This window comes from Apaloderma vittatum, unplaced genomic scaffold (assembly GCF_000703405.1).
Source record: "Apaloderma vittatum isolate BGI_N311 unplaced genomic scaffold, ASM70340v1 scaffold1665, whole genome shotgun sequence".
In the NCBI taxonomy this organism is placed as follows: Eukaryota; Metazoa; Chordata; class Aves; order Trogoniformes; family Trogonidae; genus Apaloderma; species Apaloderma vittatum.
In genome coordinates, this window is record NW_009716283.1 from 6735 (window position 1) to 11857 (window position 5123).

The following is a 5123-nucleotide window of genomic DNA, read 5'->3' on the forward strand; positions in this document are numbered from 1 at the left end:
CTCTGACTGACAAGCTGATCTTTGAGAGCTGGGATAACCATCTCCCCCGAGACTACGCTGAAATCAACTCCAGGCTGTGACGTAATAATTTTTCATTTTTATTTCTTTTCCCAGTCTCCCTGTATCGTATCCTCACCCCCTTCTCTATCCAATGGGAAGATTACTCATCTGTAGTCTTTGCTATCAAGCCGCGTTGCTCCTAAGCCACAGAAACCCGTGTTCCTGGCTTTGTGGCAACCTTGGACAAGCCTTGGGCTTAGGGACTGGTTTCTGAAGATGAAGGTAAACCTGGGTCTTAGAGGGATCTTCAGAAAGGGCTGAGATGCTGAACTGTGGTGCCTAACACCGCGGTGTGAGGCATCGCCCGGCCTCACACACCAACAGGGGATTTGCAAGGATGGAGAGAAACTGAGGCACAGCAGAGTGACTGTGCCGTGCAGGCAGACACCCTCTGCCATCGCTTCTGCAATGACACCAGTTGTCCTGACACGAGCAGAGGCATTAGCTGGGTGTTTCAGCACGCTCGACAGATCCATTACGTGCTGTTTTTAAGAGATTAATAAGTGATTAATTTGCTGGCAGAAGGTCAAGTGGGTGAGGGAGATGCTCTGTTGTAGCCCTTGGAAGGTGTCCTCTCCTTTTGTTTCACGTGATGGGGTGAGCTGCACATCTCTGTCCCCCTGCTGGCCCTGTCTGGGCCCTTTATAAATGGGTGATAAATGCAATATGAAGTAAAGCCTGGCAGTTCTGCTCGGCAGAGGATGAACCTGGTGGCAGTCCTTGGCCATACTCTGCACCGATACCTTACCCAACACCTTGCAAGGCAACAGAAGCGGCAGTGGGTGACGTGGGAAGGAGAAGGTCCCTTGCACAGGATTCTGGTGTCTCCCTTTCCCCTAACCTCAACAGAGAGGCCAGGGGGATGAAGAACTACTCTTCCCCAGGTCATGCAGCCCCACCTCTTGCAGGAGAGATTACTTTCAGTGGTGCTTTCGCAAGTGATGCAGCAAAATATCCTCTGGGAAAAAAGCCATGGCTGTTGTGGCGGGGGCTGAACGTGGCTCCTGCTAAATCCTGTTCCCAAAACTTCTTCCCTTGTGAATCCTGGCTCTGCACGAGCAGCCTTACCCGACAGCGGTGGCGACCAAAGTCCAATCTGTCCTGGCCCCGTACCCTGGCGAGCTCAGGAGACAGGAATGTCCAGAGTGCTGGTAGAGGGTTCCTGGGTTTTTCTGGTGCGGGTCTGCAAAGCCCAAACCCTCTGGGAGGCGTTTGATTTTCCTTTCTGAAATTAGCTTTAGTGCTGAAGGTTGGGTTCGGGCCAGTAAAGCTTCCTTTGAGCCATCGGCTGTGCAAAAAACTTCTCGAGTCCGCAGCGTTTCCCTTAAACGCTGGTGCCAGAAATTTCCCTCACCTGAATGTTATAATCTCCTCAAGTGCCAGTGAGGAATTGCCCAAAGGAAATGTGACCTTTCCAGCAACGTTAGCTTGTCTGGAGTGGGTGGTTGTGGCTGTGTGGAACGACGTGGGTGCCTGTATCATCACTCTGCAGGAGGAGGCGTTCTGTAGGGCAGATGGAAACAAAACCTCCTCCCTTGGCTGGGGGTCTGGAGGAAGGTGAAGTCAAGAGTTGGATCTGAAATGGGCAGCTGGCCTGAGTCAGAGCAGAAGTCTGAGCATCCCAAACGCTTGGCCAGCCGTGCCCACAGCTGAACCCTGGTGCTTTCAGCCCCTCCTTAGACCTGCAGGATCTCCTTGCCTCCTCAGGAAGGGATAAGCCCCTTCCTGAAAGAGCGTTTTGCCCCAGACCAAGACCTCCAAAAGCTGTTGGCAGGGATACAGAGACTGCATGTGAGGAATGACCTGACCCTGTGATGTGGTCTTGCCAGACCAAGCTTTGCTGCAGCTCCTGGCTGCTGGGGCAACAAAGTGGTCCCTCCTCCCTCCCTTCTCCAGCTGCCCTAATATTTGCATGAGGGAGTGAATTTCCTTTTGCCTCACCTGAAAATCCCTCTGTGTGGGCAGGTGACTGGATGCAGGAGCTTTAGCTCAACTTGCAAGCTTCAAGTCTTTTTGCTTGTCCTGTGAAATGAAGAGGGGAGCTCTCAGTGCCATTAGCTGCTACAAGCCTTCTCCTTCCCAAAAATCCTCAGCCTGGGACCGACCTGGGAAAGTGCTGGCTGGGGGTGAAAACAGAGGCTGGTGGTATCAGCCCAAACCTCAAGCGCCAGGTAATTATTTCTAGAACGGGGAGAGAGGGTTGTGCAATGCTGCTGTGGGCTGAGCACGCCGAGTGCCCCACCGCAACCACGAGCAATTAGAGCAAACGGGGAGAGCGCGGCCCCTTCTTAGAGGACGGAACCCTTTGGAAATTAAATCTTTCCACCTTTTTGCTTTGAAAGGCAATTTAACAGCTGACCCCTTCCTCACACTTGGTCTTGTCCAAATTGAAATGGCACATTCCATCCGCGGTCCAACAGACCTTTGTAGCTGACCCAAACGCAAGGACTTTGGCAAGGCTCAGTTTCTCATTTGTTTCGGGGTTTGTTTGGTGGTTTGTGGGGTTTTTTTTTGGTTTTGTTTGTTTTCCACTGAAGACAAATATTTGTGCTGCTAGGTCGGCCAAAAAGGAATCATCCTTTTCCCTCTGCTCGTCAATGCGACTACTGAACCCCAAAGCATTGCTTATTAAACCTTGCTCTGCCGCCAGCCTGTTTGTGCATGAGAAAGAGCTCTGAATCTGCTAATAAACTGGGTTTAGGTGTTTTCTGAAGAGATTTCTGAACCTAGGGTAAGGAGGGACTCACTGGGGGCTTTATCTGCAGGACTTATTGCTGAAAAAAATGCACAGAGCTCGCAGCCCCACCGCGATGCTCAGTATATCCGAGCCACATGCCCGCAGCAAGCGGCTCAGAGAAGATATTCCCTTGCTTTTGCAGAAAAAAAAATAAAATTCTCCCCCAAAATGATCATCGCCCCCCAGGCTCTGTCCTCAGCCCGTTCGGAGGATGCGGGGACAGAATAGCGAGCCAGTGAGGTCATGGGGAAGAGAGTTAGTCACGTCCAACTGGGAAAGGGAGAGGGCTGCCAACCAAGTTTGCTTGCAGACAGTTTGCATGATTTGGAGGGGATCACCCCCTCCCTGGGCTCCCCTGTGGACCCCGATCAAGCAGCGGCTTCCCAAGGAGCTGGAGGAGTGGGAGAAGGAATTGAATTGAAATCTAATTTGTTCTGGTCCATGGATTTTGCTTCTCATAACTGGGGCGACGCGGGCGAGAGGGGGTTAAGAGCCTTTCCGAATCGGAGACTATCTGGAGCAGCACAAGGGAGAGAGATCGTGGCAGAGTTTAATGAATGACTTCATTTATATATTAAAAAAAAAAAAAGAAAAAAAAAAGAACCACAACCACACACACAACAACATGGTGGCTTCTTGCCAGGCTCACAGACAAGGGTTTCTATGGGAACCTGGGGGAAAACAATAAATAGGAGTGTGGGATGAGTAGGAAAGGGAGGAGGGGAGTTGAGTGGGGCTGCTTAGAACAAGGTGGCAAGAGGGGAAAAGGCGGCTGAATTTGCTGCTTGCAGAAAGACCTCACCCCAAATTTAGCGGGCAGGTCTCCTGGCTTAGTCCCAGGTTTTGCTCCGATCCCTGTGTGCTCAGCAGGGATGGGCGACCTGTCTCTGTGCAGTTCCACATCCCAGCTCTGAGATGTTTGGAGTTTGGAGTTTGGGAGGGCAGGAGTGCGGGGAGGAGGGGGGCAGTGGGACCGCCCCGCAGAGGGACGCTGCCGGGGCTAAGCTTGACACTCCTGCTCCAAGTGAGTCTCCTTGGGAAAGGTTGACAAGGTTTGTAGTGTGATTAGAAAAGCCAGATTTTTCATGAACAAAATGTCTCAATCCCAACTCTTTCTTTGTGTTTGTTTGTTTCCTTTGCTAGGAATGGAGGGGGTCTGTCCTGAACCTCAGATGAAAGCAGCATCTTAGTGAGATCCCTCATACGGTTCATGGTCCAGGCTGTGGGCAAAGCCAGGGTGGCACTTCTGGAGTCAGCTGAGACCTGCCCCCCTGTTTCACTGAGCAGAAACGAGTCTTAACTAATTTTGGGGTTTTCGTGTTCCTCTCCACAAGTTTGTTGCCCCGATCTGAACCGATGTCACACCCTGTAGGTTCACCCCGTAGGGGCTGCAGCCCTTGTGATGTCCCAAAGAGTAGGATGGGAGGTCACCTTCCCAGCGTGGGTGCCTTTCACAAGAGCGTTTCTGCAAAGAGGCTTTGCCAATGCCAGGGGAAACAGCCTTCATGGTCTGTTTTGGACCTGGCCGAGCCAGGGATGGGGGAACTTCTGCCCCAACGTTGGCCCCAGGTACCATGAGTGAGACCTGCCCTGCTCCAGCGGTGCCTACACTGCTGTAGCGCGTCCCTTTGTGCCTGCAGCCCGGCTGGTGCCACCAGGCGATGGGGCAGGAGCCAATCCCACGCGGGGACTGGCGTTATCGCCACCGAAGGAATGTGGCGGCCGCCTTATCACTTGCTTGAGGATGTGAGAAGCTGTTCTGCTCACAGACGTGTTATTATCCAGCGGCTGAGATGTCTGGGAGAAGCCAGGGCAGGTTTTTCTCCTGCTCCCCACCCCTGTTTGCTGGTCAGGCAGCAACAGCTCAACTGCTGAAGGAAACTCACCCTCAGGGTGCAGATCTCACCCTCCCTGGCCCAAAGCTGGAGGTGGGAGCGTGGGATTCCTTGCAGCGCTGCAAGACCCTTTACAATCCGTTCCTGGGGTGCAAAGCTGCTTTGCAGGGAATAGTGCTTCCCAGTGGGCTTCCAGTGGCTGCTCTGGGAGGAAGGGAGCACACACCGCATCTTCCTTGAGGTTGGGAAAGGCTCCCCTGTGCTCCTCTCTCCATCCCACCTCATCCTTGCACGTCAGTTGGTCCTGCTGCTGGTGGAGGTGGGGATGCAGCTTTGAGGACCATTCGTGGTGATCTTCTGCAGGAGCCCCCCTCTTGCTGGGGGAGGAACCCAGACCCCTCAAGGGGTGATTTGCCAGGTTTCCCAGGCATTAAGGATGGGTTTTCCCTCTGTCTCGGCAGGCTGACGGCGCCGGGGAGTGTGGAAGACGA